This window comes from Hipposideros armiger, unplaced genomic scaffold, assembly GCF_001890085.2.
Source record: "Hipposideros armiger isolate ML-2016 unplaced genomic scaffold, ASM189008v1 scaffold_4, whole genome shotgun sequence".
Lineage (NCBI taxonomy): Eukaryota > Metazoa > Chordata > Mammalia > Chiroptera > Hipposideridae > Hipposideros > Hipposideros armiger.
Genome location: NW_017731354.1, coordinates 4,661,667 through 4,676,068, shown reverse-complemented (window position 1 = coordinate 4,676,068; position 14,402 = coordinate 4,661,667).

Below are 14,402 nucleotides of genomic sequence, written 5' to 3'. Positions count from 1 at the left end.
AAGTTTCCTACTAATCATAGCCAATCCAGCGACCTGTTGTCAGCACTACCTGAAACAAGCCACACAATGCTGCCCAGCCAAGATCAGAAGCCTGCCCAGAGCCCACTCCACAGTGCCAGCTTATGGCATCATGAACTAAGTAAAAGGTTGTTCTAAGCCACTAAGTTTGGGGACAGTTTGTTCTGCAGAAAAAGCTAAGCGATACCTACACTCTGTGCAACTGAAATTCCTAGTGACAAGCAGAATATCTGTGGGTTTGTGTTAGAGGCCTGAGTTCATGGGGCTTCCCTCTTGGGAGGTCTGGGGTTGTAAATACTTTAGGACAAGGAACTGTGTGCTCTCTGTGTCTGTTTCTTTAGCCCCTGAACTGGAGCTTAGCATGTAGTAGGCGCGCCTAGTAAGTGACTGTTGAAAGAACCAGTGAGTGGATTCCATTTACAAACACACCACCACACTATGGGCTTTGGGTGATTAACAATGTGTCAAGGTAGGTTCATTGCCTGTAACGACGTGCCAGCCTGGTGTGGGCCGTGGGCAGTGTGGGAGGTTGTGCCTGGTGGGCAGGGGTGTATGGGAACGCTTTTTAGTTTCTGCTCAGTTTTGCTGGGCAGAAACTGCTCTAAAAAATGTTTATTAATCTCTCTCTCTCTCTCTCTCTCTGTCCCTCCCTCTCTCTCTCCCTCCTTCCCTCCCTCCTAGCCTCCCTCTCTCTCCACCAGAGCTTCCCCAGTGCAGAGCCCTGGTCAACCTCCATCTCCATTCCCATATTTAACTTCTGTCCAGTCCTCTCTGCAAAGGGACCAGCGTGGCATGAAGTCATGTTGAGGGATGATGGATATGAATATTTTATCTTCTCTTCCCTCTCGTCAAAGCCCACAAAATTGTGTTCCTTGTGTCAATTGTTTCCGAGCGCTCTGTTCAGGGTACGGCATGCCTTTACCTAGTTAGTCTTTGATTTGGTCTCTGGCATGCCTCGCTCTCAGAGACCCTTCAGAGCAGGGATGCTCTGACGGTGAGCAGGCGGGCGGCTTTCTAACTTGGCTGACTTCTCATCAAGTTCATTGATTTACATTAAAATAATCATTTCAGCTGGGGCGGCTGGGGGCTGAGCGGCAGCTGCTTAATTGCACCCATCTTTCAGCCCTCTCCTCGAAGATTGATTCCAGGGCTGTCTTAGCATAATACGCGCCAGGGTCTGTAAAAGCAGCAAGTGGTGGCCCTCTTAGCCAGAGCAGCAAAGCCAATTGACGCGTTTCTCCTGTTAAATTTACTGGCTTTATTGAAAGGTCTTTGGGGAGTTGCTTGCTCATTAAATACACCAAATACAAAATCTCTCTTAACACAGTATTATCTTGGTAATATAGAAGACTTCCCCAATGTGCGCTCAGAGATGGAATTGTCAAAGCTTTTAAGAGGCCGGGCTTGCGAACGCTGTGCTCCCCTTCCAGGCAGCTACTCGGGGCCTCTGTGACTCGGGGTGTCTTACCCTGCCTCAGCCAGTCCAAAGAAAGCGTCAGCCTCATCCCGCCTCCCCCCATCCCCATCGCGGTCCAGGCCAAAGTGTGGCAAAAGGTACGGCCGCTCCCAGAACTGTGGACAATTTAACGTCAGATCCCCTCAATGACTTTTTTTTAATTATTAGTTTCAGGTGTGCAAAACAATGTAATAGACATTTATACCCCTCACAAAGCGATGACCTCCCCTCCCGCAATCTACCAACCCTTCAACATTGTCTATCGCTGTTAGAATGGAGGAGTGGAAAATGATTTAGGAACGCACAGTCCTTTACGCAGGTGTCGGCTCTGGCTTCAGATAGTGGCAGGAGGGTTCATCTGGTGGTGGGAGTGGGGGAAGGGATAGTGGCTGGCTCTTCCCATCGCACATGTTTTGGGACCCCAACCTTAGTAAGGACTCAGGGCATGCCACCCTGAGTTAGACCCTGGCCATAGCCAGCTGAGTTCTCCTTCTGATGGGACATGGTGGGCATGGAGCGAGGACCCCAGCTCCTAAACTGGATGGAGCAGTGGGAGAACGGAGGCTGGAGGGGCCCTAGCTTGATGCGAGAGCTTTACCGAGCCACTTCCTAAGTTCTGACTGTCAGTTTCTTTCTGCGTAAAATTAGGTTAAAAAATGCCTTTCCCTCTTTACAAGTTTGGTTCAAAAAAAAGATTCCATCACTTTCCTAAAAGGATATGGGTCAGCTAACAGCACAGGAAGTCTCGGATAATTTTAACAGAGCAGAAATAGAAGGGAAAACCCAGAGTGCGGGAAAGGAGTCTGCAACGCTTAGTCAGAGGAGAAGCGTGCATGCGACGGGCCCGGCGAGCAGAAGGCTGGCCAGCGCCGGCCTAACGGACGTTACAAGGGTCTCTTCTCTGCAGGGCAGACACCTGTCCCTGCTCAAGCCCAGCACCCTCTCCTGCCTCCCCTTTCCTTTCGGAACCCCAGTTTCGCCCCAGATCCTGTAGTCACCTAATCGGGGGCCAAGGTCTTAATCTGCATTGGGCCACAGACACATTGGCATCTCAGAAAAATGCTTTCAAGGGCACAAAATAAAGGCACAGCACTGCAAAGGAAGGCAATTACATTGAAATGCGGTTATTAAAATATTGTTTCAATTGTGGTTTAGCGCTGTCATCTCCTTTGAGGGCCTCCTGGGCTGATCCCCCCCCCGGAACAGCGCCCCCCCCTCGCGCCCTTCCACCCCACGTTCTCTGGCTCCCTGGTCCTGCTGCTGACTGAAATTCCCCTTCCCTGGCCTGTGCTGTGCCTCCCCCTCTGACATGCACCCCAAGAGGGCAGGCTCTCTGCTTCTCCTTTGTGGTTTTTGTAGAGCCCGCCAGGGAGCCTCGCACATAGTAGGTGCCTGAAAATATTTTGCTGACCGTGAAAAGGCATTGTGGAGAGAACGGAGGGGAACTGAGCCAGCACTGGGGTTAGACCACACTGAGGAAGGCTAGTCACTGGGTGCAGGGTGATAATGGTGTTGGGATCAGAGGCGGGCGGAAGAGACACCTCAGCTGTTCCATATGAGCTGAAGTATTTATGGGTAACATGGCAGGCCTGGGGTTGGCTTTAAAATGTTCTAGGGGGTACAAGGGCGATGCGTTCATTGGACCGACTTCGCAAAAGTGGCCAAATGTTGATCACTGTTAAAATTAGGAAATAAGGACATTGGGGTCATGATAGTAGTCTGCTTTTGGGGGGTGGGCTTGAACATAATAAAGAGGTAAAAATACTTGTTGAACTCCTCGGTGAGTGAAATGCACTTAGCCCAGAGCCCAGCACCCAATGCACGCTTCCGAATATTAGCTCGCAGGTCCCCCATAACCACAGACGAGGCAGCAGTGAGGACGTGCCCTGGAGCTGGGACCGTGCCGAATGCAGAGCGCCATCCCTGATGCTGTTGTTGATGTTCTTGAAAAGCAACCCTGTGACCAACTACCACCCACACCAGGGCCTGGGCAGGGCAGACACGGGTCACCCTGGAGGCACGTGCTCCTGCAGCGTGGAGTAGAGAGGACTGGGGCCTGCCATCCCAGGTTCTCTCTGCCCACCCGGGAAGTCAGGCACCCTGGGGAGGCTGGCATGTCAGGTTTGTGGCCCGACAGGCAGAGGGAGCCCCAGTGGGCTCTCGTGGGGTCAGGGAAGCCAGCGAGACAGGCCTGGGTCTATCAGAGCCAATCAAGGGGTGTTTGCTTGAGTGACCAGGAGGTGGCATCCCCTCCTGCTAGGCTCGCAGAGGGGCACATTTCCAGCTGCCACCTCTTCATCCTGAGAGGACTCAGACAACAAAGCCAACAGAAGAGGAAGGCGAGGGATGGGGACGACGCCAGCAAGCTCCTGGATCGAGCTGGCATCGGAAGGTAAACCAGCCAGGGCTCACCAGCTAATAAAAGCAAGCACCTGACCCTTTTAGCTTAGCCACTCTGTTACGGTTTTGTCACTTGCAACCAAAGGATTCCTAACTGCTACACCGTATCACCCCCTTAGAAGTTCGAAAACCCACTCGTGGGGGCCATCGGGAGCCACTGTGAGTTTCTGTGCTGAGTTGTGGCAGGCACTGAGCCACCCTCCAGACAACATGCAGAGGCGCTTCTAGGAAGACGCGAGAGAGAGCGAGCTGGCCCACCCGCCCGCTCCCTGGCCTGGCGCTGCCTCCGCCTGCCATGGAGAGCGACTCCGAGCATCTCAGCGCCAGGTCCTGGTTTCACCACTCCCACCTTCTCCTAAGAGAATGAGCTTCACATCAAAGTGGCGAGGCAGCTTCCCTCAAGCAGCACGGCCCTCCCTCGCCCCACTGCCTTGCAAAGGCAGCCTCATTTAGCCACCTGCAAGCTTCTTTTCATGGTCCCATGTCATTATGGGATTGCTTTGATGGGGGACCGGGAGGGAGTGAGGGAGACAAAGCATTCCACCATTACAATTAACTTGTTAGAGACAATGACGCCCAGCCAAGGCGCCTGCCTGCTTGGGGTGCTGGGTGGATGTGATGAAAGCCCGGCCCACGCGCCCACGGGCCCACGGTGGGGGGTGTGCAGCGTGACTGGGCCCTGGGCTGCTCCGGCGGAGGCCGTCTGAGTGGGGGCCCAGCTGCTTGCCGGGTTTCTGAGCACACCAGTGCAGAGGGCAGTCCTGGCTGTCACCAACACCAACGCCATCCCTTCATTGTGGCCCAGTGCGGAGGCGAAGAGCTTAGCGCTTGGCATCAGACATGCCACTGCTCTGTGACTGTTGTCAGCTCATGCCACTTGGCTGAGCCTGTCCCTACCTGTAAAGTGGTGTTGAGTGTGTCCGTAGAGAGGGAAGCCCGGCGTCTGGCCCCTCTGTGCTAGCCACCAGGAGTCCCAGAAGAACCATGTGGCAAATACGGCCACCAAAATGGTCACAACAGGTCAGCATCCTAGGAATAGCCGTGGGCTTGGGCTCTTCTCTCTGCCAGGCTGTTCCCACTGCTGGGGATGGGGTGCCATCGCAGAGCTGCTTCCCCAAGCAGTGGGTGTGGTGGTCCCAAGTCCCAGCCTCTAGGTCCTTTGATCCAGGACCTCAGGGGGACCCGGGGACTCAGGGATGGAAGCCCCTCCCCATCACCCCAGCCAGTGCTGACTCCTGGGGTCACTCACCCTTGCCTTGAACACACAGGTTTCAGCCCCAAAGAAAGTCCAGTTCCTGTGATTTCTGAGAATCTGGGGTCTGGGGAGGCGGTTACAGCCTTTGGGTCACTCCAGGAGTCTTACCCCGAGGCTCTCCTCTTCACTGTCACCTCCTCCAGGCAGGTCCCCGAGAGGGCAGGGAACCCATCGATCCCCTCTCTGCCCCTTTCTACACAGCCCTGAACCTCGGCGCCCAGTGGTAGTGGGTTTAGAGGAACAGGGTCCTCCAGGACGGGGCGGGGGAGAGTGTCAGGGGAATTGGTACGGGAGCAGTTGAGGATTCTTGCAGCTCTGGCCCCACTCACACACTCTTCTCCCTTTTCTGCTGCCTCCACCAGGGTCCACTCTTGCAAGAATGACCGCCTGGTGTCCCTGTTGCACGGCTTTTCTGCACATGGAGGCCCTGGTGAGCTGTAAAAAGTGCCAACTAGATCCCGTCACTCCTGTGTTTAAACCCACTGAAGCCCCTGCCATGTCTTCAAGCCCCACAGTCTGGTTCCCACTGCGTCTCCCCCGGCATCTCACACAGCCCCTCTGCCCCTTTATCCGGGTCCCTCACCAGGGCCTTTGCACACCTGTCCCGTCCACCTGGAGCACGCCTCCCCTGACCCCCACTCCTCTCTATCTCAAGGTCAATTCCTCAGAGGCCATCCCTGGCTCTCCAACCCCAGTGTGAAGCAGGGACTGTACCCCCACCCTCAGCACGCCCTGAGGCCTTCTTGCCCATCTGTTCTCTGTTGTTATCTGAGGTGATTTCTCCCCTGCATCGTCCCAGCCGCGCCCCCCCCCNCACCCTCAGCACGCCCTGAGGCCTTCTTGCCCATCTGTTCTCTGTTGTTATCTGAGGTGATTTCTCCCCTGCATCGTCCCAGCCGCGCGCCCCCCAACACACACACACACACACACACACACACACACACACACACACACACACACTGCAGGCCTCACAAGGGCAGGGTGGGGCTGGGTTTTTGTTCCTGATACCCTGATGGTATCCGCCTTCTAGGACAGAACCTGGTACAGCCCCCCTGATGCCAGGTGACCCAGGGGGACCCCGAGCTTTAGCCCAGTATCTGGGTGAACCATCCCAGTTCCTCCACAGCCCAGAGTGGCACCTAATAATTCTCCCGTTTGGCCCATAGTAGAGGCTTAATCTGGGGCTCGTTGGTAATGAGTCTGTTCACGGAGGCCTTTCATCCCGGGCCCACTGCTTGACAGCTCCCACCTTCGCTTCGCCTCACGCCTCACGCCTCACGCCTCACGCCCACCCCAGCCGGGCCACGTCCTGCCTCCCTGCCCCGGGCTGTGTGTGCGTCCCGGGCCTCGAGGCCTCCCATGAGCTACGGGGAAACGCGCCTCCCGGAGCAGAAGGCCCCTCATTATGGACACACACCAACTGGCTGTGACCACGAAAGCCTTCAGTTCGCCAACGTGAAGACTTAATTGCCTTGTGGACGGTGAAAGAATGGAGGGCGTCTCCTGGGAGAGGCCTCTCCCCGCTCTGTCTCTCTCCTCCACTGGATAATGGCAGAACTGTGACTGATTAAGGGGGGAAGACAACCTCCCCTCTTGGGGGCCAGTGACAGGTTCCACCTACACGTAGGGTGCATCCCCACCCCTGTTCGGCTCTTCCCCGGACTCTTCAAAGGGGATTTGTAATTCCCTTTTCCCGGGTGGAGGGAGGGCGTCGAGATGACGACCCGGGTGGTCTGGGGACTTTCTCAGTTAGTGGTCAGTCTCTGCCGCGTTTTCCAGCATCCCATTATTAGTGGGGTGCACTTTTCTTGTGGGGTGTGGAGTCTCGGTAAATTTGTGGATGAAGTCAGCATTGAAGAGTGAACAGTAGCCCAAAATCTCACTGTCTCGGCCCTGGCCTCCAGGCCCCGAGGGGTTGGGAGGTGGGCACCTGCGTCCCGGTGACCTCTCGCTCAGTCCGCTGTCACACCGGGGCATCGCCCTCCTGCACAGGCCTACACCGTCGGCGGTTCCCCTCCCTGCAAACACAACTCCTGGATCTCCACGAGGCTCCCTCCGTCTTCACTTGGATGTGCCTTCCAACGACCCTGCCCACCTCCCCTGTACAATGTCAAGGATACCCTTCGGAAGCCACTCACACACGTCTTATCTGTGCGTTTGTCAGGGTCTATCTGCTCTCGCTGAAATGCAACCTCCGTGAGAGCTCGCCTGTCTGTTCACTGCGGTTTCCCTAGGGCCTGGCACGGGGCCTGGGACGTAAATATTCGTGAGAAAATAAAACGGAACTTCTCCTGGACCCGCAAATGCTCTTCTAGCTTTGCAGGTCCTGTGGAAAGCCTTGCTGTGGCGGAAACGGCCCCTCCTAGGACTCAGCCGTTGACAAAGGCGCTTTCTTGTAGTCACCTCCATTTCCACGCCGGCCCGGCGGGGCCAGGATAACGAAGCGGCTTTAACATAAATAATTTGCTTCTGAGGTATAAGAAGTGGGGAATATTTTTAGAAGGCCTGCCCTCCTAGGGGAAGTAAATGACTTATGAAAACGGGATTTTTTTCAAAGTGGCCTTCAAGAGAAAAGGGAGCCGTGTGTGATGGCCGAAATGGAATTCTATGAATTAGTGCAACTCATTATTCTGGTTGTCCGCGTGTGTGCGTGCACACACACACACACACACACACACACACACGCACACACGCACGCACGCACGCACACACACTCACTCACTCGCTCACTTCTCCTCTTGCCTTCCATTTCATGGCCTGAGCTCAAATCTGAGATAAAACCACGGCAGCCTCCTCCCCGGCCCTCAGCGGCGGCCTGTCTGATTGGATACCTCCCACAGCCCTGAGGACCAGCGCTTCAAGGAGGAAGCTGCGGGGACTCGCAGAGCCCTCGCTTCTTAAAGTGCGCGCCGTAAGTTACCTTGAAATGTGGTGTGTTTTTTTTTTTGAAAAAAAAAAAGTATTTTAGGTTCAACAGACACTTGGGTTCCTGTTAACAACTCATTTAAGGAGAAAGTGGGGGGAAGGCATTCAGATCAAGGCTTCTTTGACAACACGAACCTCCTTACTTTGAACCCTGACAGCGTGGACGGGATGAAAGATTTTGTGGAGACGCAGACGCGTACATGTGCAGGTGACACAGGACAGATGTTAGCTACAACGGAGACGTGGGCATCTTGGATGGGCTTTGTCTGGCCAATAATGGAGAATGGATATTGGAGGGAGGGGGCAGTGGGAGACCCAGAAAACCAAGACACAAAAACCACTTTGTGGCCATTGTGTTTCCACTGGAGTCTTGATCTGGGGAAAGCGTGCTGTTTGGAGAGCTAATAAGACGACCAGCTGCTTTGATGAGGCACATTCTGAAAACCAAGGTCTAGAGGAGTCATCCATTGCTGGCTCCCTGGGCCTTTCTCCTTATCTACAAAATCTGGCTTCCAAGAGAGCATAGATGTGTCTTCTGCCCATCACCCCTGCAGCCCCTACAACCAGCCCTGGGCTTTTTATCTGGAAGAGTCATGGTGGCTTCCCATGGTCCATAGGCTCAACTGCAAACTCCCAGCCTAGCAACCAAGGTCCACCGCGAGTTGGCTCCATTTTACCCTCCCTTCCCAGCCCCCACCCGACCTCAGACCTCTACTCCCGGCACGCCATCTCCTCCCTTATCCCGCCCCCTTCTGCCCTCTTCCATGGAAAACCCCCTTCTCCAGACAGGCTCTTCCACTGCCCAAGGTCTGCTTGTCCGGGCAGACCCAACTCCCAGGAACCTTCGAGACTAGACCATTCTCCTTCATCTGCATCTGTGAGTTCTCACACACTGATTCTAGGTACCTCTGACCCATTTCATAGACTGTCAGTCTAGTCTACTCTCCCAAAAGGACCATCAGCTTTCGAGGGGCAAGGGCGCTGCCTGGTAGGTACCAGCACATGGCATAAGACCTACAGAGTGGGCACAAGAAGCACTGGCCTCTTCTGAACTGTGAGAAGTGGCCAGGCTGTGGGTGGTGAATGCAGAAGATATGGACTCACCACCTTCTCCTTGGACCTTCCATGCCCGAGACTGGGACTCAGGGCTGCCATATTGCTGTCACCTCTGCCAGCCACTCTAAAACCTGGAGGACCAGTGGTCCCTGGGGCCAGGCCAAAACTTTCAGCTTCTTGATGTTGTCCCAACTCTTTCCATTCCTTAACAGTTCACTCAGTTGATCAACAATGGTTGAGTGGCCCACTATGTGCCAGGTGCTGGGGATTTGGTGGTGACTATGGAAGACACTGTCCCCATGCTCTTGGGACTGATAGACAATAAATCAAGAGCCACAGAAGGACCGATTACAATTGTGATAAATGCACTGGAGGGTAGGTGCAGGCTGCTAAGAGCATTTACACGGACCTAACAATTGCTTCTCAAGGACACTGTTTTACGTCTGGAGCCCTCAGTCACCTTGATAGACCACTTGATGGGATGCTGAGTGTAGGGGGGGCTGGTGGGAGCAGGTCAGTTCTCACTGAGGGTCTATGGTGAGGCTGGTGCTCTGAGCGCTGGTGGAGAATTGTGCCTGCATTTGTGATGGACGTAGAGGGGTTAGAGCAGGAGTCAACTGTCCCTCCTGTGGAGGCCACGGCCAGAGACGGTCCAGCACTCTTGGAGGCTGGGCGCCTTCTCCTGTTTAAAATGAGGGCCTTCTTTGCAACAAGCTCCCAATTCTGGGTCCTTCAAGGACTCACTAACCTCAACCTAGCGGCAGCTGATCGCTCCCTCACGGGTTCTCTCTCACGTCTTTGGAGTTTCTTCTAATGAGCTCGTAAGCTGCCTTGTATTCATGGCTTCTGCAAATGTTCATCCCTGTATCTCACAGAGAACCCCAGAAGAACTAGGATTACATCTAATTCTTCTTTAGGTAGCAAGGATCCTCGGTGAGGACATAAACCAGGTGAAGTGAGTCTCTGGCGTGCATGCCACCACCTGCTAAGCTGGTGGCTATGGCAGGCATGACTAATCAATCCTGACACTCATTTCTGCTGTGCCTGGAGGGTTTAAGAGCACCTCCTCAGAAGCGTCTTTTCTGGTCACCCTCTGAAGGAGGTCACTTCTCCCCCAATTGTTTTCTATGACTAACCTGCATTCTTTTCTTCACAGTGCTCATCACATTTAGTAACTATGTGTTTTTAAACTTGTTTAAAGCCTATTTCCCCGACTAACTTGTAAGCTCCCTGTGGTGGGACCATGTCAGTGTTTGCTCACCCCTGGTGCTAAGCAGCTTTTGTCACATAGGAAGAGCCCAATCAATATTTGATGCAGGTTGACTGAACGCCTGAGTCAATGAATGATTTAAAGAGAGAACCCAGCCCCCTTGTCAAACTCCTGGGTTGAGTCCTGGCCTGCAGCTTCCTAACGGGTGTGCTGGGGCCAACCCCCCCGCTCCTCCACCCCGGCGTCTGGGGCCGTCTAAGCGAAGGTCTCAGCCCCCTACCCCAGAGATTTCAGCAGGTCGGGACAAAGCCTGTCCCTCTGAGCTTGGTGGCCGTGGGGAATTTTATTTAGGGCTTGACGGTCGGTTGACTTTGGAGCTAGTGGGCTGGTGTTCAGTGTGGACCCAGGAGACAGGTGCCAAGAGTGGCAGAGCTGCAGCCCCTCCTCTCCGGCCTGGGTCCCGGATGGCAGCCTCTGCGGCTCCCAGGACACTGTGGGGAGGGGTCCTCAGCTCCTAGGCACTGGGTTGTGTTGGCTCGAGGCGTGGACTTGACCCTGGCCCTTGACAATTCAGGAGGCAGCAGTGGCCTTACCACCTGCATTTTAGTTTCCCCTTCCTCCTCCTGCTCCTCCTTTCCACCACAGGGAGCGGGTGGAGGGGTGCTGTGTGCGACCCTTTGTTGTTTCTCCAGCTGGGCCCAGATGGCCCCTCCCCTCTGGGAATGTGAAGCCTCCTGAGTCTGTCTCCCTCCCCCAGGCTCACCCTGCTCTGGCCAGCGAAGCCTGCCTAACGTGTCCTGGGAGAGGCTGAGCCTCAGGCAAAGCAGCTCCCACTGGCCTAGAGCCAGTGAGAATTCGTGGGTGTGTCTGGGGAGTGGGGAGGAGGGTGAAGGGCTCGGGGATGGCCAAGTGGGCTGGTAGGGCCCTAACTGGCTGTCCCCAATCCCAGAAAAAGGGAGGGCATGGCGGGGCTGGTCAGGGCCTAGTGAGCCAGGGTCCTGGCTCTCGGTTGGGTGGAGCGCAGGGCCCGGCAGGGGACCCACCTTTCTCCAGGAAGGGCGGGGCCCATGGCTTGTCCTCCCAGAGGGCCAGTTAGCTGGGAGAAGTGGGAGAAAAACCAAGCCCATTCTACCCTAGCAACCAGACTCTTATCGTGACGCAAGGGCAAAGGAGGGCTGGGGCAGGGCCCCCACAGGCAGGCAGCACTTCCGGGGTTCAAAGGCTTTTTCTGCCCCATCCCCTGTCCCACTCATCAGAACCTACTCCGCAGCCGCTGCGTCCTGCTGTTGCCTGGAGGGCCCTTCCTCCCACCTCTGCTGGTGAACTTCTACTTACCCTCAAGGACCAATTCAAATGTCACCTCCTCTGAGAAGCCTCCCGTGACTCCTCCGGCCAAGGGTACTTGCTGCTTCTTTGGGCTCCTCTTTCTGTTGCTGTGCGTGTGACACTCTCATCTTCCATATTCCTCCAGAGCTCCAGTGCCCAGCGTCTGTTACTTCTGCTGGCCTTACCGCCACGAACCCTTCTTCCTATAATGGCCCCTGGGGCAGCCAGTCCCCACGATGGCCTCCAATGACGCTGGACTCCTGGTCTTCACGGCCGTTGTTCACTCCCACGCTGGATAGGGCCGAGCTGTGTGACCGACAGATCATCGCATCAGTGACAGTGTGTGGCTTCCGAGGTGACGGCATAAAGGGCCTTGAAGCTTCTGCCTCGCTCTCCTTTGGGCTGCTGGCTCTGAGGAAGCCAGCCGCCATGCCGTTGGGACACTCAGGCGGCCCCATGGAGAGGCCCACGTGGAAAGGCGCTGAGGCCTGCTCCCCACAGCAGCCCAACCAGCCACCGCGTGAGTGGGCCGCCTCGAGAGTGGGTCCTGCAGCCCAGCCAGGCCTTCCGATGACCGCAACTCAACCGACAGTTCGACCACAGCCTCACGCGCAACCCCAAGGCGGGACCGCTCCGCTGAGCTGCTCCGCGGCTCCTGACTGGCAACTACTAAGCACCTCAGTTCCCTCTGGGGACTCCCTTCCTCTTCTCCTCGTGTGTGGCCTGGGAGGGACTGTCTCTCACGGGGCTCCCTCTTTCCTGGGCCAACGGATGGGACCTTGACACTGCAGAGGACGTGGTCGGGCTGCTCCTAGAAACTTCTTGATAACACACACACGTATTATATACACACATGTATACATATGAAACACACATGTACACACAGACAATATATGTGTATGCACACATATGTACGTATACACACATACACAGATGCACATGCCTGTGTGGACACATGCACATTTTCCTTTTTTGCCAGAGTCGGCCTTTGTTGGTACACACCTCACTTGGCACAGCCACCTCGCCACCGTCGCCCATCACACCACTCCCTGAAGGCCCCAGGCACCTAGGACACACATCCTGTGCTCGCCCAGTGCGTGTTAAATAGAAACCTAGAGGTAGGAAGGATGTCAGGGCTACTTACTGGGATTCTGATTTGTGTTTTGTTTGCACTCTTGGAGGAGAATTTAAAAACCTGAGAATTCATCATGCTTGAGTCTCTGCATTTCTCCCTCCGTCCCCCACCTTCCCCGAGGAGGAATTCTGCAGCTCAGCTGCCACAGGGCGTTCCTGTTGCCGGTCCAGGAGCAGGTGTCTGCAGGGGGCCTGGTAGCCTGGGCTCTTAGAGGCCAGTGTCAGGGTGAGTGTATCCTTGTTGCTGACAGTGTCCTGGAGGTGACGGGCCCTTCCCGACAGAGATGGCTGTGTGGCCCGTATCAGGAGCAGGGTCATAGCCATGGCGTCGCCCGCAGAAACCCTGGAGGCAGCTCGGTGCAGAGCCAGTGGAGGGGCCCACCTTTGGGGCCTTCCGGCTTCTGTGGGCTGTGACCGGTAGTAATTCAGCAGTGACCAGTGTAGACGGACACCAGATACTGGGACTCCTACTACATGCCTCGATGGGCTGCTCTGTGTGACATCCCAGGACCGTGGGGTATGAGAGAGGGAGCCCCACGATGACTGAAATGGAATTTTCCATCAGTCCAGCATGGCAGGGGTACAGCATCAGGCTTATAGGAATCTGACTTAGGAAAAGGTGTCATTTCTTTGATACCCACATTTGTGGGATGAGGCTCAAAGCGACTAGAATGTCAGCGCCACGTGGCCAGAATTTTTCTTTGGGCTCTGTTTTGCTCCTTCTTGTATTATAGAGCCAAGCACATTGCCTGACACACAGTAGGCATGCAGTAAGTGCTAATGTATAAAGTCACAAGTAGGAAATAACGTACTGGGTGCCCACTATAGTAGTGCTAGAGACGCTAAAGAAATTTTCCTTAGATTTTCTTCTTTTCACAATAACCCTAGAAACTTGGTATTCTCATCCACATTTTATTTTTCCCCCCGTCCCTCCCTCCCTCCCTCCCTCCGTCCTTCCCTTCCTAATCCCATTCCAGCTGTCCTAATGCATTTATACACATTCTAGGAGCGATGCACTGTTTACATGTATTTTTAGTTTCTGTGAAGGTTAACCTTCCTTTTCACCCACCACGCTTTGCCATCTACCTTCCCAGGTGGGGACTGCCCTGGGCACCCAGCTACCTGTCCACGCGGGAACACTCTCACATCTCCCCTGGGACAAAACTTGGGGCTGTTTCCCCAGGAGTGGACTTGCTCGTCACTGTGATGTGTGGGGCCACCAGGAAAGGCCGCACAGCCGCACTACCCACCAGCAAGCGTGAGGCCTCCTTCATTTCCGTTCCTGGGCCACAGCGGCTTTCCCCAGCTTGCTAACATTTTCCAGTCTAATTAGGTAGAGTGATACCTCATTGTTGTTTTAAATTGCATTTCTTGCCTCTGTTTGGGGAAGGATTGAATGAAGCTTCAGAGAAGTGACGTGCCCAGGGGCTCTCAGCTAGTGTGTGAGTAGCGGGGCTGGACTCAGGCTGGACTCGGCTGGGACCCAGCTGCCGCGGTCAGAGGCTGAGGGCTCCGCCAGCCCCGGGCTCAGAGGCGTGGGTGCAGTCTTCCGCTGTGATTGAGCCCCATCTGGTGGCGCTGAGAGGAAACTGCCGCTGTGGAGGGATGAGGAGGTGAGGGGA